At 45.3% G+C, this 23526-nt stretch overlaps 4 non-coding genes across 4 annotated transcripts; all 4 read left to right on the top strand.

Annotated features, from left to right (window-relative positions):
- The first annotated feature begins 2873 nt into the window (after window positions 1-2873).
- TRNAG-GCC (transfer RNA glycine (anticodon GCC)) lies at window positions 2874-2944 on the top strand. The gene has a single exon. It is a non-coding gene; the product is annotated as a tRNA-Gly (tRNA).
- A 6103-nt stretch (window positions 2945-9047) lies between these two features.
- On the top strand, window positions 9048-9118 carry TRNAG-GCC (transfer RNA glycine (anticodon GCC)). Its single transcript has one exon. It is a non-coding gene; the product is annotated as a tRNA-Gly (tRNA).
- A 6104-nt stretch (window positions 9119-15222) lies between these two features.
- Window positions 15223-15293, top strand: TRNAG-GCC (transfer RNA glycine (anticodon GCC)). The gene has a single exon. It is a non-coding gene; the product is annotated as a tRNA-Gly (tRNA).
- Window positions 15294-21398: 6105 nt separating this feature from the next.
- Window positions 21399-21469, top strand: TRNAG-GCC (transfer RNA glycine (anticodon GCC)). The gene has a single exon. It is a non-coding gene; the product is annotated as a tRNA-Gly (tRNA).
- The last annotated feature ends 2057 nt before the right edge of the window (window positions 21470-23526 follow it).

Below are 23526 nucleotides of genomic sequence, written 5' to 3'. Positions count from 1 at the left end.
TCCATGATGGGGCTTAGGGCAGGATTGTTTTTCGTAAGGGGCGCCAATCTCCACCTGCCGGAACAGTTTCCTCCACGCAGGAAGTGTGGATCCCACTGAGTCTACTGAATTGTCCCATTTATAGCAGTCAACAAGCAGAAGAGTTTGTAGATTGGCATCACTAGCAGTCACGGTTTCTAGTTTAACATGGGGATGTGCCATATCAGTCCCGAACCAGTATGCTGCAAACTGATTCTGTGCAAGCAAGTAGTATAATTCAAAATGTGTAGCCGCAAGGCTACCAGACTCATACCGCAGCGCTAAGACTGCTCATTGCATTGTAATTGGGCCGGGTGTCAACACAAAATCGGTGCACAGGCACACCCATTCAGTGAAAAAGTCTCTGCCTCGCCATAACAATATCTTACCGAACAAATATAGCAGCTTGGGAAGGACGATAACCTTCAGGCTGAAATTCTACCCATTAGCGACATTGGTGATTTGCTCCATCTCGCCAAGTTCCGCCGCAGTTGTATTATATATGCTCCATGGATACCGTCAAAGATTCCAATGTTTGAATGTGGAAATAGGGTACCGAAAAATTTAAATGGGGTGTCGGACCATTTGAGGCCAGCCATGTTGGCGGGTCTCTTGGTTTTGGAGCTTAATGGAAACACTTTGGATTTAGCTCTACTAATGCAGAGTCTTGAGTATTTACTGAAATCAGTCACCACTTGGGTCAGGATCATGGGCTATATACCCTGCCCGGATTCCTCACAAGTAATTGAATAGCATCAGCGCAAAGCAATATCATTTCAGGAGTGCCCCCCAGTTTGATGCCCTTATCTTGGAAATGATCGCTAATGATGTCTGCCAGCAGTTCCACCACCAATGCGAATAGTAGTGGGGAACGAGGGCTGCCTTGCCTCGTACACTTAGCTAAATGGAGAATTGAGGAGAGTATGTCATTCGATCTCCGCCTGGCGAATGGCTTTGTTCATAACAATCTAATCCAAGATGGAAAAATCAGGGCCAAAACCATATTTCTCTAGGACTTTGAAGAGGAATTGCCAGGACACAGAGTCAAATGCTTTCTGCATGTCTAGAGAAACAGCCACTTCATGCACCTCTGGGTCCACTCAGATCAACATGTTGAATAGTCTTTGCAGATTTAGAGTCATCCCGACTGGTCCAGGTGCATTAGAAGGGTAGAAGCCTAGTTGGTATTATTTTGGCGTACCTTTTAACGTCCACCTTGATAAGAGATAGTGGACGGCAGAAGACGCAATCCCGCGCAGGCTTATTAAGTTATAAAAGCAAGATTATTATGAGTTCTCGCATTGATTCGGGTAATGTCCCTTTTGAAAGGGACTCCTCCCAAAGCTGTAATAGATATGGGGTAGGAGGTCCGGAAATTCTTCATAAAATTCTGGCATAGCCCATCTGACCTGGGTGCATTACCATTGGGCACCTCGCAGATTGCTGTTTTGATTTCTTCTTGCGTCATGGGACTTTTGAATAGGGCACTGGCTTCTCTGGAGAGCAGAGGGATCGGGATACTGTCTAGACATTGCTCCATTTCGGCATTGGCTGTTTTCCTCCTCGGGCCAAATAGTTCTCCATAAAACCAGTAGAAAGTGCCATTCATGTCTGTGCTGCAGTGCCTTACTATCCCCACTTTAGATAATATGAACAAGATAGTTTTACTGCAGGTGTCTTTCCTAACCAGTTGGGGCAATAATTACCCGGTGTGCCTGCCTGGATGGAGGGTAGCCTGGGCGGACCCAAGGCACCAGTCTGATCTGGGGGGCCCAGACCAGCAGGGACCGGCAGGACCGTGATCACACGGTATGGGCCTGTAGGTCCGAAATGAGAGACAGTTACATTGGCAGATGGCAGTCGAACATGGTGGTCTTCCCAAGGCAGCAGGAGGCTGCCCTCGGTCTCTTCCTCTTTCAGGCGGGAGCTGTTTACTCGATGAGACAGCGGTCCTGGCCGGGTCTAGCTTCCCCTTTCCTTGCTAGGAGTCGCGGCAGGGCGGCTGGCCTTGGTGGCAGTTTGTTGGCCAGCAGGTGACCGCCAGCAGCACTTTGTAGATAAAGGGCCTCTATCTTCCTTAGGTTTAATCACACAACAGCAAACACCTTGACAAAGACGCGGGAGGGATGATCTAGTAACTGCGACTATACCAATACTTACAGATATACCGATAGCGAAATAAAAAGTTTATCAAAAGTGAAATACACTGAATAGTGCAACCTCTCCCTAAGACTCGAAACACGTGTGGGTGTTGATTGGTATACAAAGAAAAGTCATTGGTGTTGATTAATTTCATCTAAACTCATTATGCTTGCGCCAAGAACCGTGCACTTCGAATCAATGTATGGTGAGAACTGAGAATTATTGGGCTGAGTTAACTTGTTTTTGGTGTTAATGGCATCCGCTTTTCTAGTTTCTTTGCAGAATTCATGAAGAATAATCTTTTGTCTAGAGGCAATGATATCATTGTGAAATAGAAGATATGAGCATTAATGAATGTATTCAATTTACAATGAAATGAGAAATTTGATTTTATTATTGAATAATATTTTCTAAAAGTCTTACCCATGAATCTGACCGGACATATTAATGTTGTAAGCAATAATGAGTTTGAAGGAATTGAAGTGGTTGACAAGGTTTCTCTTATTTCCGTGCGAACTACAGTAAGGCAGAGAGTAAAACTTAAAAAAAGGACGTAGCAAAGTATGAATGAAGATTTCACCAGAATGTGAGCTCTCTGCCTGCTCCCTGCTTTTGAAATTGAAAGTGCATTGCTTTCCTGTCGCTCTATCCGGTCCTTTGGCATTCGTGAATTGTGCTCAACTGCACTTTTTCCCACAGGGGTCAACATGCAAGCATTGGTGGTTCAGTGGTAGAATTCTCGCCTGCCACGCGGGAGGCCCGGGTTCGATTCCCGGCCAATGCAGCAAAGTTTTTTTTTACTTCTAAAAATCTGTTTGCATGCTGCTGACATTTTGAAAGTGAAATCAGAACATTATGCACATTATTCTGCAGCTCTAACGTAAACATTCATCCCTCTACCGCCCCCTGGAGCTTTCATGAAAGCATCCAAACGTCCCAGCCACGTCTACGAATTTGCTCACAGATGGTTTACTGGTGTATACTTGTTGAAGAAAATACCGCAAAGAAATTACCATAGCAAAATCCGCATGTTTCTAATATGTGCTCGCACAATACATTATCTATTTAACTCTGAACTTTTAATTATGCCACTTTTTATTGCCCACAGGGCAGAACTCCCGACTATAAACGGAGTGCTCTTCACTGCAGCATAAATCACGTTCTGTTGTGTAATGACTGCACGTAATTGAGGAGGTGTATACTATATGGGTGATCATCAGGGCTTTAAGTGGGCCGGTGTTAGCCTGGGCCACGCCTCGGCAGTCTCAAGAAAGGGCTCCTCAGGCAGTCCTGTAGCCGAAGCGTTGCACAGTTACACAGACTGCCTGCAGGTGTCATCATGCAGCATGAGGCCTTTTAAATGAGGCTTCATGAGGAGTGATGACTCTTTACAGGAAAACAAACGGAGAGACTGGTTACTGTTTCAGAGTAGTCATCACGCAGCAGGCAGCCCTTTCATTCAAGGAGCCTGTGGTTGTTATCCACGCGGCACCTTGAATGAAAGGGCTGCCTGGTGCGTGTGAGAGAGGGGCACACTGGTATTACACCTTTGGTGTGCCCCAGCCTTTCACCAACCCCTCTACCCTGCATTGGCGAGTGGGGGGGGGCTCTCATTTGGGGTGTGGCCTAAATACACACATACTTTGGCAACACCCCCCCTCAATGTAGCACCCCACTTTATCCACTGGTGAACATATTAACTATAGTTAGTGGTGTTCCCATGGAAGGGCAGGGGGGCACAGGCCCCCACTTTGATCAAGCTTGGCAGCACAACCTATTCCCACTGTAGTGAGCTGCATGTGGCCCACGCTGCCCGGTGCTGGGCGCATGCACAACACAGAAACTGCGAGAAACATCACAACATGATGAGTTCGTTTCTTGACTTTAGTCAGCTGAAAAGTTCGCACTTTGCAATTAAAGTGGGCTGCACATGACATTGTTACCTAATTCATATTTTGGCTTTCTTTCGGTGGCCAATGTGCTGTATGCACAAGGGGGCAGATAGGTCGTCAGGTTTGCCTGTACAGAGCAGGCAGACTGGCTTACCCAGGCCTTTAGTATCTTATCTGGAGTTAACTTCATTGAGTTATGTTTCTGTGGCCTACAATTTCGTGCATGCCGATAAACTCCACATTTTGATGTACTAACACCGAGATTCTCCCATATCCAGCTAGAATAGTTGATATTATTCCACATTTACTTGCATGCAAACCCTCCCGACATAGTCGGGAGTCTCTCAATTATTTCATCACAAATTGCGCTCTATTTTACCTTCTCCCTCCTAAAATATTTCTAACCCCCATTCAATCCAATGGGAACATTCAATTCTCCCGAGCTCTGTTACAAAACCTCCCTCCCAGCTGTGGCAAAGATGTTGTCATGTATGTTTTGATGTGACGGATTGTCATCTGCAAAGGTGTGAAAGCCCTGGCTTTTTTTATTCTTATTTAAATTAAATGCTGCTGATGATTCTAAGGCTGTCTGTGTAATGAGTACATGTAATTGGCGAAGGTTTATAGGAGTAAAAGGGGGTCAGACCCCCTCATTCATTTTACTACGTCCTTTCATCGACACCCGACACCCGTTTTTTCGACTGGTGTTTTTACGAATGGTTTTTGCCGAAAACACTCATCGACATTTTTTTGGGGGGGAATGGGGAGGGCATATTAAGGGATGGGGAAAACAGAAAATTGGTAGAGGAGGGGGAGGGGAGTAACCCCCCAAAAATGTATTGGACAAAAATTTGATGAGTTTTTTCGGCAAAACTCTTCGTAAAACCACCCGTCGAAAAAACGGCTGTCGATTAAATGACACAGAGCCCTCATTCATAAATGCGCCTTGGTAAAATGATTGTACACATGACTTGCTGTAGCCAGTCTCCTAACAGTTAGAGAGCCAGTTCTGCCATGGCACAGAGCAGGCTCAAATGTCACATATGCATCTCTGACAGTTGCTGTGATGCAAAGTCCATGCAGGCAGAGGTGGCATGGCATTTTTTGAATTCTTTTTTTATTTCAGCACTTAGGTGGTTGAACAAACAGTACAAAAATAAAGCATCAGGAGGCAAGGCATATACATTACATGGTGCCTGATTACATTGTATATCAGTGGTTAAGCCATATCTATTCTCAATCTGCCACAGAGTCAGTGCTTTGGTCATGTTGTGTATCAGTCAGTTTTCGAACATTATATAGTCCTTAAGAGCAGCCTATTTGTCTTTGGGATGACACCCCGCTGGGAGAGGGTAGCATACAGTATATCCATATCGTTGGCCAATTCCATATTTGACATCCACATATTGGGCATGAGAGGACAGTTGTCCTTCCATTTCTAATATATAACTCGTTTAGCTACGAAAAGACCTAGATTTAACAGTCTATGGATGATAATAAACATTTTGCCCACAACGTCAAACATACATGTACGGGAAAGCACGTCCACCCGAAAGCCAGTAATGTCCACTAGGACCTTGCACACCTCTGACCAATATGATCCCAGCATCGGGCAGGCCCAGAGAATATGCAAAAAGTCTGCATTTGGGGTCCGGCATATCGGGCACCTGCCCTCAGATTCTGAATTGAATAATGTGATTCTGGATGGGGTATAATGAAGGCAATTTACCATGTTAAAGTAGATGAGCTTAAACTCTTTTGCAAGTCTACAAAATGCTTGTCCATTGCTCAACACCATCTGCAAGTCCTGACTCCATTTGAGTCTAGCTTTTGACTCTATCTGTGGTGTATTCTGTTGTACTAGATTATATAGGGCAGATATCCCTCTCCTCACCTCCTGGAATTCATTATGTGTGACAAGCAAGGATAGGGAACTGGTTCCCACGGGAAAGAAGGCCAATGCCACCTAAATGATGCGTGCATGCGTTTAAATTGCAATATTTATAATGGCCCACTGTCGATCTGAGCCGTGACTCCATTCCAATCTTTGAAATGACCCTCAACAAACATGTCTCCCAGCGTGTGAAACTGTGCTTCCAGCCAGTCTGTGATGATCCTGCAGTCCATGATGGGGCTTAGGGCAGGATTGTTTATCGTAAGGGGCGGCAATCTCCACCTGCCGGAACAGTTTCCTCCACGCAGGAAGTGTGGATCCCACTGAGTCTACTGGATTGTCCCATTTATAGCAGTCAACAAGCAGAAGAGTTTGTAGATTGGCATCACTAGCAGTCACGGTTTCTAGTTTAACATGGGGATGTGCCATATCAGTCCCGAACCAGTATGCTGCAAACTGATTCTGTGCAAGCAAGTAGTATAATTCAAAATGTGTAGCCGCAAGGCTACCAGACTCATACCGCAGCGCTAAGACTGCTCATTGCATTGTAATTGGGCCGGGTGTCAACACAAAATCGGTGCACAGGCACACCCATTCAGTGAAAAAGTCTCTGCCTCGCCATAACAATATCTTACCGAACAAATATAGCAGCTTGGGAAGGACGATAACCTTCAGGCTGAAATTCTACCCATTAGCGACATTGGTGATTTGCTCCATCTCGCCAAGTTCCGCCGCAGTTGTATTATATATGCTCCATGGATACCGTCAAAGATTCCAATGTTTGAATGTGGAAATAGGGTACCGAAGTATTTAAATGGGGTGTCGGACCATTTGATGCCAGCCATGTTGGCGGGTCTCTTGGTTTTGGAGCTTAATGGAAACACTTTGGATTTAGCTCTACTAATGCAGAGTCTTGAGTATTTACTGAAATCAGTCACCACTTGGGTCAGGATCATGGGCTATATGCCCTGCCCGGATTCCTCACAAGTAATTGAATAGCATCAGCGCAAAGCAATATCATTTCAGGAGTTCCCCCCAGTTTGATGCCCTTATCTTGGAAATGATCGCTAATGATGTCTGCCAGCAGTTCCACCACCAATGCGAATAGTAGTGGGGAACGAGGGCTGCCTTGCCTCGTACACTTAGCTAAATGGAGAATTGAGGAGAGTATGTCATTCGATCTCCGCCTGGCGAATGGCTTTGTTCATAACAATCTAATCCAAGATGGAAAAATCAGGGCCAAAACCATATTTCTCTAGGACTTTGAAGAGGAATTGCCAGGACACAGAGTCAAATACTTTCTGCATGTCTAGAGAAACAGCCACTTCATGCACCTCTGGGTCCACTCAGATCAACATGTTGAATAGTCTTTGCAGATTTAGAGTCATCCCGACTGGTCCAGGTGCATTAGAAGGGTAGAAGCCTAGTTGGTATTATTTTGGCGTACCTTTTAACGTCCACCTTGATAAGAGATAGTGGACGGCAGAAGACGCAATCCCGCGCAGGCTTATTAAGTTATAAAAGCAAGATTATTATGAGTTCTCGCATTGATTCGGGTAATGTCCCTTTTGAAAGGGACTCCTCCCAAAGCTGTAATAGATATGGGGTAGGAGGTCCGGAAATTCTTCATAAAATTCTGGCATAGCCCATCTGACCTGGGTGCATTACCATTGGGCACCTCGCAGATTGCTGTTTTGATTTCTTCTTGCGTCATGGGACTTTTGAATAGGGCACTGGCTTCTCTGGAGAGCAGAGGGATCGGGATACTGTCTAGACATTGCTCCATTTCGGCATTGGCTGTTTTCCTCCTCGGGCCAAATAGTTCTCCATAAAACCAGTAGAAAGTGCCATTCATGTCTGTGCTGCAGTGCATTACTATCCCCACTTTAGATAATATGAACAAGATAGTTTTACTGCAGGTGTCTTTCCTAACCAGTTGGGGCAATAATTACCCGGTGTGCCTGCCTGGATGGAGGGTAGCCTGGGCGGACCCAAGGCACCAGTCTGATCTGGGGGGCCCAGACCAGCAGGGACCGGCAGGACCGTGATCACACGGTATGGGCCTGTAGGTCCGAAATGAGAGACAGTTACATTGGCAGATGGCAGTCGAACATGGTGGTCTTCCCAAGGCAGCAGGAGGCTGCCCTCGGTCTCTTCCTCTTTCAGGCGGGAGCTGTTTACTCGATGAGACAGCGGTCCTGGCCGGGTCTAGCTTCCCCTTTCCTTGCTAGGAGTCGCGGCAGGGCGGCTGGCCTTGGTGGCAGTTTGTTGGCCAGCAGGTGACCGCCAGCAGCACTTTGTAGATAAAGGGCCTCTATCTTCCTTAGGTTTAATCACACAACAGCAAACACCTTGACAAAGACGCGGGAGGGATGATCTAGTAACTGCGACTATACCAATACTTACAGATATACCGATAGCGAAATAAAAAGTTTATCAAAAGTGAAATACACTGAATAGTGCAACCTCTCCCTAAGACTCGAAACACGTGTGGGTGTTGATTGGTATACAAAGAAAAGTCATTGGTGTTGATTAATTTCATCTAAACTCATTATGCTTGCGCCAAGAACCGTGCACTTCGAATCAATGTATGGTGAGAACTGAGAATTATTGGGCTGAGTTAACTTGTTTTTGGTGTTAATGGCATCCGCTTTTCTAGTTTCTTTGCAGAATTCATGAAGAATAATCTTTTGTCTAGAGGCAATGATATCATTGTGAAATAGAAGATATGAGCATTAATGAATGTATTCAATTTACAATGAAATGAGAAATTTGATTTTATTATTGAATAATATTTTCTAAAAGTCTTACCCATGAATCTGACCGGACATATTAATGTTGTAAGCAATAATGAGTTTGAAGGAATTGAAGTGGTTGACAAGGTTTCTCTTATTTCCGTGCGAACTACAGTAAGGCAGAGAGTAAAACTTAAAAAAAGGACCTAGCAAAGTATGAATGAAGATTTCACCAGAATGTGAGCTCTCTGCCTGCTCCCTGCTTTTGAAATTGAAAGTGCATTGCTTCCCTGTCGCTCTATCCGGTCCTTTGGCATTCGTGAATTGTGCTCAACTGCACTTTTTTCCACAGAGGTCAACATGCAAGCATTGGTGGTTCAGTGGTAGAATTCTCGCCTGCCACGCGGGAGGCCCGGGTTCGATTCCCGGCCAATGCAGCAAAGTTTTTTTTACTTCTAAAAATCTGTTTGCATGCTGCTGACATTTTGAAAGTGAAATCAGAACATTATGCACATTATTCTGCAGCTCTAACGTAAACATTCATCCCTCTACCGCCCCCTGGAGCTCTCATGAAAGCATCCAAACGTCCCAGCCACATCTACGAATTTGCTCACAGATGGTTTACTGGTGTATACTTGTTGAAGAAAATACCGCAAAGAAATTACCATAGCAAAATCCGCATGTTTCTAATATGTGCTCGCACAATACATTATCTATTTAACTCTGAACTTTTAATTATGCCACTTTTTATTGCCCCCAGGGCAGAACTCCCGACTATAAACGGAGTGCTCTTCACTGCAACATAAATCACGTTCTGTTGTGTAATGACTGCACGTAATTGAGGAGGTGTATACTATATGGGTGATCATCAGGGCTTTAAGTGGGCCGGTGTTAGCCTGGGCCACGCCTCGGCAGTCTCAAGAAAGGGCTCCTCAGGCAGTCCTGTAGCCGAAGCGTTGCACAGTTACACAGACTGCCTGCAGGTGTCATCATGCAGCATGTTGCCTTTTAAATGAGGCTTCATGAGGAGTGATGACTCTTTACAGGAAAACAAACGGAGAGACTGGTTACTGTTTCAGAGTAGTCATCACGCAGCAGGCAGCCCTTTCATTCAAGGAGCCTGTGGTTGTTATCCACGCGGCACCTTGAATGAAAGGGCTGCCTGGTGCGTGTGAGAGAGGGGCACACTGGTATTACACCTTTGGTGTGCCCCAGCCTTTCACCAACCCCTCTACCCTGCATTGGCGAGTGGGGGGGGGCTCTCATTTGGGGTGTGGCCTAAATACACACATACTTTGGCCACGCCCCCCCCTCAATGTAGCACCCCACTTTATCCACTGGTGAACATATTAACTATAGTTAGTGGTGTTCCCATGGAAGGGCAGGGGGGCACAGGCCCCCACTTTGATCAAGCTTGGCAGCACAACCTATTCCCACTGTAGTGAGCTGCATGTGGCCCACGCTGCCCGGTGCTGGGCGCATGCACAACACAGAAACTGCGAGAAACATCACAACATGATGAGTTCGTTTCTTGACTTTAGTCAGCTGAAAAGTTCGCACTTTGCAATTAAAGTGGGCTGCACATGACATTGTTACCTAATTCATATTTTGGCTTTCTTTCGGTGGCCAATGTGCTGTATGCACAAGGGGGCAGGTAGGTCGTCAGGTTTGTCTGTACAGAGCAGGCAGACTGGCTTACCCAGGCCTTTAGTATCTTATCTGGAGTTAACTTCATTGAGTTATGTTTCTGTGGCCTACAATTTCGTGCATGCCGATAAACTCCACATTTTGATGTACTAACACCGAGATTCTCCCATATCCAGCTAGAATAGTTGATATTATTCCACATTTACTTGCATGCAAACCCTCCCGACATAGTCGGGAGTCTCTCAATTATTTCATCACAAATTGCGCTCTTTTTTACCTTCTCCCTCCTAAAATATTTCTAACCCCCATTCAATCCAATGGGAACATTCAATTCTCCCGAGCTCTGTTACAAAACCTCCCTCCCAGCTGTGGCAAAGATGTTGTCATGTATGTTTTGATGTGACGGATTGTCATCTGCAAAGGTGTGAAAGCCCTGGCTTTTTTTATTCTTATTTAAATTAAATGCTGCTGATGATTCTAAGGCTGTCTGTGTAATGAGTACATGTAATTGGCGAAGGTGTATAGGAGTAAAAGGGGGTCAGACCCCCTCATTCATGGTACTACGTCCTTTCATCGACACCCGACACCCGTTTTTTCGACTGGTGTTTTTACGAATGGTTTTTGCCGAAAACACTCATCGACATTTTTTTGGGGGGGAATGGGGAGGGCATATTAAGGGATGGGGAAAACAGAAAATTGGTAGAGGAGGGGGAGGGGAGTAACCCCCCAAAAATGTATTGGACAAAAATTTGATGGGTTTTTTCGGCAAAACTCTTCGTAAAAACCACCCGTCGAAAAAACGGCTGTCGATTAAATGACACAGAGCCCTCATTCATAAATGCGCCTTGGTAAAATGATTGTACACATGACTTGCTGTAGCCAGTCTCCTAGCAGTTAGAGAGCCAGTTCTGCCATGGCACAGAGCAGGCTCAAATGTCACATATGCATCTCTGACAGTTGCTGTGATGCAAAAGCCATGCAGGCAGAGGTGGCATGGCATTTTTTGAATTCTTTTTTTATTTCAGCACTTAGGTGGTTGAACAAACAGTACAAAAATAAAGCATCAGGAGGCAAGGCATATACATTACATGGTGCCTGATTACATTGTATATCAGTGGTTAAGCCATATCTATTCTCAATCTGCCACAGAGTCAGTGCTTTGGTCATGTTGTGTATCAGTCAGTTTTCGAACATTATATAGTCCTTAAGAGCAGCCTATTTGTCTTTGGGATGACACCCCGCTGGGAGAGGGTAGCATACAGTACTTCCATATCGTTGGCCAATACCATATTTGACATCCACATATTGGGCATGAGAGGACAGTTGTCCTTCCATTTCTAATATATAACTCGTTTAGCTACGAAAAGACCTAGATTTAACAGTCTATGGGTGATAATAAACATTTTGCCCACAACGTCAAACATACATGTACGGGAAAGCACGTCCACCCGAAAGCCAGTAATGTCCACTAGGACCTTGCACACCTCTGACCAGTATGATCCCAGCATCGGGCAGGCCCAGAGAATATGCAAAACGTCTGCATTTGGGGTCCGGCATATCGGGCACCTGCCCTCAGATTCTGAATTAAATAATGTGATTCTGGATGGGGTATAATGAAGGCAATTTACCATGTTAAAGTAGATGAGCTTAAACTCTTTTGCAAGTCTACAAAATGCTTGTCCATTGCTCAACACCATCTGCAAGTCCTGACTCCATTTGAGTCTAGCTTTTGACTCTATCTGCGGTGTATTCTGTTGTACTAGATTATATAGGGCAGATATCCCTCTCCTCACCTCCTGGAATTCATTATGTGTGACAAGCAAGGATAGGGAACTGGTTCCCACGGGAAAGAAGGCCAATGCGACCTAAATGATGCGTGCATGCGTTTAAATTGCAATATTTATAATGGCCCACTGTCGATCTGAGCCGTGACTCCATTCCAATCTTTGAAATGACCCTCAACAAACATGTCTCCCAGCGTGTGAAACTGTGCTTCCAGCCAGTCTGTGATGATCCTGCAGTCCATGATGGGGCTTAGGGCAGGATTGTTTTTCGTAAGGGGCGCCAATCTCCACCTGCCGGAACAGTTTCCTCCACGCAGGAAGTGTGGATCCCACTGAGTCTACTGAATTGTCCCATTTATAGCAGTCAACAAGCAGAAGAGTTTGTAGATTGGCATCACTAGCAGTCACGGTTTCTAGTTTAACATGGGGATGTGCCATATCAGTCCCGAACCAGTATGCTGCAAACTGATTCTGTGCAAGCAAGTAGTATAATTCAAAATGTGTAGCCGCAAGGCTACCAGACTCATACCGCAGCGCTAAGACTGCTCATTGCATTGTAATTGGGCCGGGTGTCAACACAAAATCGGTGCACAGGCACACCCATTCAGTGAAAAAGTCTCTGCCTCGCCATAACAATATCTTACCGAACAAATATAGCAGCTTGGGAAGGACGATAACCTTCAGGCTGAAATTCTACCCATTAGCGACATTGGTGATTTGCTCCATCTCGCCAAGTTCCGCCGCAGTTGTATTATATATGCTCCATGGATACCGTCAAAGATTCCAATGTTTGAATGTGGAAATAGGGTACCGAAAAATTTAAATGGGGTGTCGGACCATTTGAGGCCAGCCATGTTGGCGGGTCTCTTGGTTTTGGAGCTTAATGGAAACACTTTGGATTTAGCTCTACTAATGCAGAGTCTTGAGTATTTACTGAAATCAGTCACCACTTGGGTCAGGATCATGGGCTATATACCCTGCCCGGATTCCTCACAAGTAATTGAATAGCATCAGCGCAAAGCAATATCATTTCAGGAGTGCCCCCCAGTTTGATGCCCTTATCTTGGAAATGATCGCTAATGATGTCTGCCAGCAGTTCCACCACCAATGCGAATAGTAGTGGGGAACGAGGGCTGCCTTGCCTCGTACACTTAGCTAAATGGAGAATTGAGGAGAGTATGTCATTCGATCTCCGCCTGGCGAATGGCTTTGTTCATAACAATCTAATCCAAGATGGAAAAATCAGGGCCAAAACCATATTTCTCTAGGACTTTGAAGAGGAATTGCCAGGACACAGAGTCAAATGCTTTCTGCATGTCTAGAGAAACAGCCACTTCATGCACCTCTGGGTCCACTCAGATCAACATGTTGAATAGTCTTTGCAGATTTAGAGTCATCCCGACTGGTCCAGGTGCATTAGAAGGGTAGAAGCCTAGTTGGTATTATTTTGGCGTACCTTTTAACGTCCACCTTGATAAGAGATAGTGGACGGCAGAAGACGCAATCCCGCGCAGGCTTATTAAGTTATAAAAGCAAGATTATTATGAGTTCTCGCATTGATTCGGGTAATGTCCCTTTTGAAAGGGACTCCTCCCAAAGCTGTAATAGATATGGGGTAGGAGGTCCGGAAATTCTTCATAAAATTCTGGCATAGCCCATCTGACCTGGGTGCATTACCATTGGGCACCTCGCAGATTGCTGTTTTGATTTCTTCTTGCGTCATGGGACTTTTGAATAGGGCACTGGCTTCTCTGGAGAGCAGAGGGATCGGGATACTGTCTAGACATTGCTCCATTTCGGCATTGGCTGTTTTCCTCCTCGGGCCAAATAGTTCTCCATAAAACCAGTAGAAAGTGCCATTCATGTCTGTGCTGCAGTGCCTTACTATCCCCACTTTAGATAATATGAACAAGATAGTTTTACTGCAGGTGTCTTTCCTAACCAGTTGGGGCAATAATTACCCGGTGTGCCTGCCTGGATGGAGGGTAGCCTGGGCGGACCCAAGGCACCAGTCTGATCTGGGGGGCCCAGACCAGCAGGGACCGGCAGGACCGTGATCACACGGTATGGGCCTGTAGGTCCGAAATGAGAGACAGTTACATTGGCAGATGGCAGTCGAACATGGTGGTCTTCCCAAGGCAGCAGGAGGCTGCCCTCGGTCTCTTCCTCTTTCAGGCGGGAGCTGTTTACTCGATGAGACAGCGGTCCTGGCCGGGTCTAGCTTCCCCTTTCCTTGCTAGGAGTCGCGGCAGGGCGGCTGGCCTTGGTGGCAGTTTGTTGGCCAGCAGGTGACCGCCAGCAGCACTTTGTAGATAAAGGGCCTCTATCTTCCTTAGGTTTAATCACACAACAGCAAACACCTTGACAAAGACGCGGGAGGGATGATCTAGTAACTGCGACTATACCAATACTTACAGATATACCGATAGCGAAATAAAAAGTTTATCAAAAGTGAAATACACTGAATAGTGCAACCTCTCCCTAAGACTCGAAACACGTGTGGGTGTTGATTGGTATACAAAGAAAAGTCATTGGTGTTGATTAATTTCATCTAAACTCATTATGCTTGCGCCAAGAACCGTGCACTTCGAATCAATGTATGGTGAGAACTGAGAATTATTGGGCTGAGTTAACTTGTTTTTGGTGTTAATGGCATCCGCTTTTCTAGTTTCTTTGCAGAATTCATGAAGAATAATCTTTTGTCTAGAGGCAATGATATCATTGTGAAATAGAAGATATGAGCATTAATGAATGTATTCAATTTACAATGAAATGAGAAATTTGATTTTATTATTGAATAATATTTTCTAAAAGTCTTACCCATGAATCTGACCGGACATATTAATGTTGTAAGCAATAATGAGTTTGAAGGAATTGAAGTGGTTGACAAGGTTTCTCTTATTTCCGTGCGAACTACAGTAAGGCAGAGAGTAAAACTTAAAAAAAGGACGTAGCAAAGTATGAATGAAGATTTCACCAGAATGTGAGCTCTCTGCCTGCTCCCTGCTTTTGAAATTGAAAGTGCATTGCTTTCCTGTCGCTCTATCCGGTCCTTTGGCATTCGTGAATTGTGCTCAACTGCACTTTTTCCCACAGGGGTCAACATGCAAGCATTGGTGGTTCAGTGGTAGAATTCTCGCCTGCCACGCGGGAGGCCCGGGTTCGATTCCCGGCCAATGCAGCAAAGTTTTTTTTTACTTCTAAAAATCTGTTTGCATGCTGCTGACATTTTGAAAGTGAAATCAGAACATTATGCACATTATTCTGCAGCTCTAACGTAAACATTCATCCCTCTACCGCCCCCTGGAGCTTTCATGAAAGCATCCAAACGTCCCAGCCACGTCTACGAATTTGCTCACAGATGGTTTACTGGTGTATACTTGTTGAAGAAAATACCGCAAAGAAATTACCATAGCAAAATCCGCATGTTTCTAATATGTGCTCGCACAATACATTATCTATTTAACTCTGAACTTTTAATTATGCCACTTTTTATTGCCCCCAGGGCAGAACTCCCGACTATAAACGGAGTGCTCTTCACTGCAACATAAATCACGTTCTGTTGTGTAATGACTGCACGTAATTGAGGAGGTGTATACTATATGGGTGATCATCAGGGCTTTAAGTGGGCCGGTGTTAGCCTGGGCCACGCCTCGGCAGTCTCAAGAAAGGGCTCCTCAGGCAGTCCTGTAGCCGAAGCGTTGCACAGTTACACAGACTGCCTGCAGGTGTCATCATGCAGCATGTTGCCTTTTAAATGAGGCTTCATGAGGAGTGATGACTCTTTACAGGAAAACAAACGGAGAGACTGGTTACTGTTTCAGAGTAGTCATCACGCAGCAGGCAGCCCTTTCATTCAAGGAGCCTGTGGTTGTTATCCACGCGGCACCTTGAATGAAAGGGCTGCCTGGTGCGTGTGAGAGAGGGGCACACTGGTATTACACCTTTGGTGTGCCCCAGCCTTTCACCAACCCCTCTACCCTGCATTGGCGAGTGGGGGGGGGCTCTCATTTGGGGTGTGGCCTAAATACACACATACTTTGGCCACGCCCCCCCCTCAATGTAGCACCCCACTTTATCCACTGGTGAACATATTAACTATAGTTAGTGGTGTTCCCATGGAAGGGCAGGGGGGCACAGGCCCCCACTTTGATCAAGCTTGGCAGCACAACCTATTCCCACTGTAGTGAGCTGCATGTGGCCCACGCTGCCCGGTGCTGGGCGCATGCACAACACAGAAACTGCGAGAAACATCACAACATGATGAGTTCGTTTCTTGACTTTAGTCAGCTGAAAAGTTCGCACTTTGCAATTAAAGTGGGCTGCACATGACATTGTTACCTAATTCATATTTTGGCTTTCTTTCGGTGGCCAATGTGCTGTATGCACAAGGGGGCAGGTAGGTCGTCAGGTTTGTCTGTACAGAGCAGGCAGACTGGCTTACCCAGGCCTTTAGTATCTTATCTGGAGTTAACTTCATTGAGTTATGTTTCTGTGGCCTACAATTTCGTGCATGCCGATAAACTCCACATTTTGATGTACTAACACCGAGATTCTCCCATATCCAGCTAGAATAGTTGATATTATTCCACATTTACTTGCATGCAAACCCTCCCGACATAGTCGGGAGTCTCTCAATTATTTCATCACAAATTGCGCTCTTTTTTACCTTCTCCCTCCTAAAATATTTCTAACCCCCATTCAATCCAATGGGAACATTCAATTCTCCCGAGCTCTGTTACAAAACCTCCCTCCCAGCTGTGGCAAAGATGTTGTCATGTATGTTTTGATGTGACGGATTGTCATCTGCAAAGGTGTGAAAGCCCTGGCTTTTTTTATTCTTATTTAAATTAAATGCTGCTGATGATTCTAAGGCTGTCTGTGTAATGAGTACATGTAATTGGCGAAGGTGTATAGGAGTAAAAGGGGGTCAGACCCCCTCATTCATGGTACTACGTCCTTTCATCGACACCCGACACCCGTTTTTTCGACTGGTGTTTTTACGAATGGTTTTTGCCGAAAACACTCATCGACATTTTTTTGGGGGGGAATGGGGAGGGCATATTAAGGGATGGGGAAAACAGAAAATTGGTAGAGGAGGGGGAGGGGAGTAACCCCCCAAAAATGTATTGGACAAAAATTTGATGGGTTTTTTCGGCAAAACTCTTCGTAAAAACCACCCGTCGAAAAAACGGCTGTCGATTAAATGACACAGAGCCCTCATTCATAAATGCGCCTTGGTAAAATGATTGTACACATGACTTGCTGTAGCCAGTCTCCTAGCAGTTAGAGAGCCAGTTCTGCCATGGCACAGAGCAGGCTCAAATGTCACATATGCATCTCTGACAGTTGCTGTGATGCAAAAGCCATGCAGGCAGAGGTGGCATGGCATTTTTTGAATTCTTTTTTTATTTCAGCACTTAGGTGGTTGAACAAACAGTACAAAAATAAAGCATCAGGAGGCAAGGCATATACATTACATGGTGCCTGATTACATTGTATATCAGTGGTTAAGCCATATCTATTCTCAATCTGCCACAGAGTCAGTGCTTTGGTCATGTTGTGTATCAGTCAGTTTTCGAACATTATATAGTCCTTAAGAGCAGCCTATTTGTCTTTGGGATGACACCCCGCTGGGAGAGGGTAGCATACAGTACTTCCATATCGTTGGCCAATACCATATTTGACATCCACATATTGGGCATGAGAGGACAGTTGTCCTTCCATTTCTAATATATAACTCGTTTAGCTACGAAAAGACCTAGATTTAACAGTCTATGGATGATAATAAACATTTTGCCCACAACGTCAAACATACATGTACGGGAAAGCACGTCCACCCGAAAGCCAGTAATGTCCACTAGGACCTTGCACACCTCTGACCAGTATGATCCCAGCATCGGGCAGGCCCAGAGAATATGCAAAACGTCTGCATTTGGGGTCCGGCATATCGGGCACCTGCCCTCAGATTCTGAATTGAATAATGTGATTCTGGATGGGGTATAATGAAGGCAATTTACCATGTTAAAGTAGATGAGCTTAAACTCTTTTGCAAGTCTACAAAATGCTTGTCCATTGCTCAACACCATCTGCAAGTCCTGACTCCATTTGAGTCTAGCTTTTGACTCTATCTGCGGTGTATTCTGTTGTACTAGATTATATAGGGCAGATATCCCTCTCCTCACCTCCTGGAATTCATTATGTGTGACAAGCAAGGATAGGGAACTGGTTCCCACGGGAAAGAAGGCCAATGCGACCTAAATGATGCGTGCATGCGTTTAAATTGCAATATTTATAATGGCCCACTGTCGATCTGAGCCGTGACTCCATTCCAATCTTTGAAATGACCCTCAACAAACATGTCTCCCAGCGTGTGAAACTGTGCTTCCAGCCAGTCTGTGATGATCCTGCAGTCCATGATGGGGCTTAGGGCAGGATTGTTTTTCGTAAGGGGCGCCAATCTCCACCTGCCGGAACAGTTTCCTCCACGCAGGAAGTGTGGATCCCACTGAGTCTACTGAATTGTCCCATTTATAGCAGTCAACAAGCAGAAGAGTTTGTAGATTGGCATCACTAGCAGTCACGGTTTCTAGTTTAACATGGGGATGTGCCATATCAGTCCCGAACCAGTATGCTGCAAACTGATTCTGTGCAAGCAAGTAGTATAATTCAAAATGTGTAGCCGCAAGGCTACCAGACTCATACCGCAGCGCTAAGACTGCTCATTGCATTGTAATTGGGCCGGGTGTCAACACAAAATCGGTGCACAGGCACACCCATTCAGTGAAAAAGTCTCTGCCTCGCCATAACAATATCTTACCGAACAAATATAGCAGCTTGGGAAGGACGATAACCTTCAGGCTGAAATTCTACCCATTAGCGACATTGGTGATTTGCTCCATCTCGCCAAGTTCCGCCGCAGTTGTATTATATATGCTCCATGGATACCGTCAAAGATTCCAATGTTTGAATGTGGAAATAGGGTACCGAAAAATTTAAATGGGGTGTCGGACCATTTGAGGCCAGCCATGTTGGCGGGTCTCTTGGTTTTGGAGCTTAATGGAAACACTTTGGATTTAGCTCTACTAATGCAGAGTCTTGAGTATTTACTGAAATCAGTCACCACTTGGGTCAGGATCATGGGCTATATACCCTGCCCGGATTCCTCACAAGTAATTGAATAGCATCAGCGCAAAGCAATATCATTTCAGGAGTGCCCCCCAGTTTGATGCCCTTATCTTGGAAATGATCGCTAATGATGTCTGCCAGCAGTTCCACCACCAATGCGAATAGTAGTGGGGAACGAGGGCTGCCTTGCCTCGTACACTTAGCTAAATGGAGAATTGAGGAGAGTATGTCATTCGATCTCCGCCTGGCGAATGGCTTTGTTCATAACAATCTAATCCAAGATGGAAAAATCAGGGCCAAAACCATATTTCTCTAGGACTTTGAAGAGGAATTGCCAGGACACAGAGTCAAATGCTTTCTGCATGTCTAGAGAAACAGCCACTTCATGCACCTCTGGGTCCACTCAGATCAACATGTTGAATAGTCTTTGCAGATTTAGAGTCATCCCGACTGGTCCAGGTGCATTAGAAGGGTAGAAGCCTAGTTGGTATTATTTTGGCGTACCTTTTAACGTCCACCTTGATAAGAGATAGTGGACGGCAGAAGACGCAATCCCGCGCAGGCTTATTAAGTTATAAAAGCAAGATTATTATGAGTTCTCGCATTGATTCGGGTAATGTCCCTTTTGAAAGGGACTCCTCCCAAAGCTGTAATAGATATGGGGTAGGAGGTCCGGAAATTCTTCATAAAATTCTGGCATAGCCCATCTGACCTGGGTGCATTACCATTGGGCACCTCGCAGATTGCTGTTTTGATTTCTTCTTGCGTCATGGGACTTTTGAATAGGGCACTGGCTTCTCTGGAGAGCAGAGGGATCGGGATACTGTCTAGACATTGCTCCATTTCGGCATTGGCTGTTTTCCTCCTCGGGCCAAATAGTTCTCCATAAAACCAGTAGAAAGTGCCATTCATGTCTGTGCTGCAGTGCCTTACTATCCCCACTTTAGATAATATGAACAAGATAGTTTTACTGCAGGTGTCTTTCCTAACCAGTTGGGGCAATAATTACCCGGTGTGCCTGCCTGGATGGAGGGTAGCCTGGGCGGACCCAAGGCACCAGTCTGATCTGGGGGGCCCAGACCAGCAGGGACCGGCAGGACCGTGATCACACGGTATGGGCCTGTAGGTCCGAAATGAGAGACAGTTACATTGGCAGATGGCAGTCGAACATGGTGGTCTTCCCAAGGCAGCAGGAGGCTGCCCTCGGTCTCTTCCTCTTTCAGGCGGGAGCTGTTTACTCGATGAGACAGCGGTCCTGGCCGGGTCTAGCTTCCCCTTTCCTTGCTAGGAGTCGCGGCAGGGCGGCTGGCCTTGGTGGCAGTTTGTTGGCCAGCAGGTGACCGCCAGCAGCACTTTGTAGATAAAGGGCCTCTATCTTCCTTAGGTTTAATCACACAACAGCAAACACCTTGACAAAGACGCGGGAGGGATGATCTAGTAACTGCGACTATACCAATACTTACAGATATACCGATAGCGAAATAAAAAGTTTATCAAAAGTGAAATACACTGAATAGTGCAACCTCTCCCTAAGACTCGAAACACGTGTGGGTGTTGATTGGTATACAAAGAAAAGTCATTGGTGTTGATTAATTTCATCTAAACTCATTATGCTTGCGCCAAGAACCGTGCACTTCGAATCAATGTATGGTGAGAACTGAGAATTATTGGGCTGAGTTAACTTGTTTTTGGTGTTAATGGCATCCGCTTTTCTAGTTTCTTTGCAGAATTCATGAAGAATAATCTTTTGTCTAGAGGCAATGATATCATTGTGAAATAGAAGATATGAGCATTAATGAATGTATTCAATTTACAATGAAATGAGAAATTTGATTTTATTATTGAATAATATTTTCTAAAAGTCTTACCCATGAATCTGACCGGACATATTAATGTTGTAAGCAATAATGAGTTTGAAGGAATTGAAGTGGTTGACAAGGTTTCTCTTATTTCCGTGCGAACTACAGTAAGGCAGAGAGTAAAACTTAAAAAAAGGACGTAGCAAAGTATGAATGAAGATTTCACCAGAATGTGAGCTCTCTGCCTGCTCCCTGCTTTTGAAATTGAAAGTGCATTGCTTTCCTGTCGCTCTATCCGGTCCTTTGGCATTCGTGAATTGTGCTCAACTGCACTTTTTCCCACAGGGGTCAACATGCAAGCATTGGTGGTTCAGTGGTAGAATTCTCGCCTGCCACGCGGGAGGCCCGGGTTCGATTCCCGGCCAATGCAGCAAAGTTTTTTTTTACTTCTAAAAATCTGTTTGCATGCTGCTGACATTTTGAAAGTGAAATCAGAACATTATGCACATTATTCTGCAGCTCTAACGTAAACATTCATCCCTCTACCGCCCCCTGGAGCTTTCATGAAAGCATCCAAACGTCCCAGCCACGTCTACGAATTTGCTCACAGATGGTTTACTGGTGTATACTTGTTGAAGAAAATACCGCAAAGAAATTACCATAGCAAAATCCGCATGTTTCTAATATGTGCTCGCACAATACATTATCTATTTAACTCTGAACTTTTAATTATGCCACTTTTTATTGCCCACAGGGCAGAACTCCCGACTATAAACGGAGTGCTCTTCACTGCAGCATAAATCACGTTCTGTTGTGTAATGACTGCACGTAATTGAGGAGGTGTATACTATATGGGTGATCATCAGGGCTTTAAGTGGGCCGGTGTTAGCCTGGGCCACGCCTCGGCAGTCTCAAGAAAGGGCTCCTCAGGCAGTCCTGTAGCCGAAGCGTTGCACAGTTACACAGACTGCCTGCAGGTGTCATCATGCAGCATGAGGCCTTTTAAATGAGGCTTCATGAGGAGTGATGACTCTTTACAGGAAAACAAACGGAGAGACTGGTTACTGTTTCAGAGTAGTCATCACGCAGCAGGCAGCCCTTTCATTCAAGGAGCCTGTGGTTGTTATCCACGCGGCACCTTGAATGAAAGGGCTGCCTGGTGCGTGTGAGAGAGGGGCACACTGGTATTACACCTTTGGTGTGCCCCAGCCTTTCACCAACCCCTCTACCCTGCATTGGCGAGTGGGGGGGGGCTCTCATTTGGGGTGTGGCCTAAATACACACATACTTTGGCAACACCCCCCCTCAATGTAGCACCCCACTTTATCCACTGGTGAACATATTAACTATAGTTAGTGGTGTTCCCATGGAAGGGCAGGGGGGCACAGGCCCCCACTTTGATCAAGCTTGGCAGCACAACCTATTCCCACTGTAGTGAGCTGCATGTGGCCCACGCTGCCCGGTGCTGGGCGCATGCACAACACAGAAACTGCGAGAAACATCACAACATGATGAGTTCGTTTCTTGACTTTAGTCAGCTGAAAAGTTCGCACTTTGCAATTAAAGTGGGCTGCACATGACATTGTTACCTAATTCATATTTTGGCTTTCTTTCGGTGGCCAATGTGCTGTATGCACAAGGGGGCAGATAGGTCGTCAGGTTTGCCTGTACAGAGCAGGCAGACTGGCTTACCCAGGCCTTTAGTATCTTATCTGGAGTTAACTTCATTGAGTTATGTTTCTGTGGCCTACAATTTCGTGCATGCCGATAAACTCCACATTTTGATGTACTAACACCGAGATTCTCCCATATCCAGCTAGAATAGTTGATATTATTCCACATTTACTTGCATGCAAACCCTCCCGACATAGTCGGGAGTCTCTCAATTATTTCATCACAAATTGCGCTCTATTTTACCTTCTCCCTCCTAAAATATTTCTAACCCCCATTCAATCCAATGGGAACATTCAATTCTCCCGAGCTCTGTTACAAAACCTCCCTCCCAGCTGTGGCAAAGATGTTGTCATGTATGTTTTGATGTGACGGATTGTCATCTGCAAAGGTGTGAAAGCCCTGGCTTTTTTTATTCTTATTTAAATTAAATGCTGCTAATGATTCTAAGGCTGTCTGTGTAATGAGTACATGTAATTGGCGAAGGTGTATAGGGGTAAAAGGGGGTCAGACCCCCTCATTCATGGTACTACGTCCTTTCATCGACACCCGACACCCGTTTTTTCGACTGGTGTTTTTACGAATGGTTTTTGCCGAAAACACTCATCAACATTTTTTGGGGGGGGAATGGGGAGGGCATATTAAGGGATGGGGAAAACAGAAAATTGGTAGAGGAGGGGGAGGGGAGTAACCCCCCAAAAATGTATTGGACAAAAATTTGATGAGTTTTTTCGGCAAAACTCTTCGTAAAACCACCCGTCGAAAAAACGGCTGTCGATTAAATGACACAGAGCCCTCATTCATAAATGCGCCTTG

Source organism: Ambystoma mexicanum, chromosome 1p, assembly GCF_040938575.1.
Source record: "Ambystoma mexicanum isolate Mex_15411 chromosome 1p, UKY_AmexF1_1, whole genome shotgun sequence".
In the NCBI taxonomy this organism is placed as follows: domain Eukaryota; kingdom Metazoa; phylum Chordata; class Amphibia; order Caudata; family Ambystomatidae; genus Ambystoma; species Ambystoma mexicanum.
This window is presented reverse-complemented; position numbering and strand designations above follow the sequence as displayed.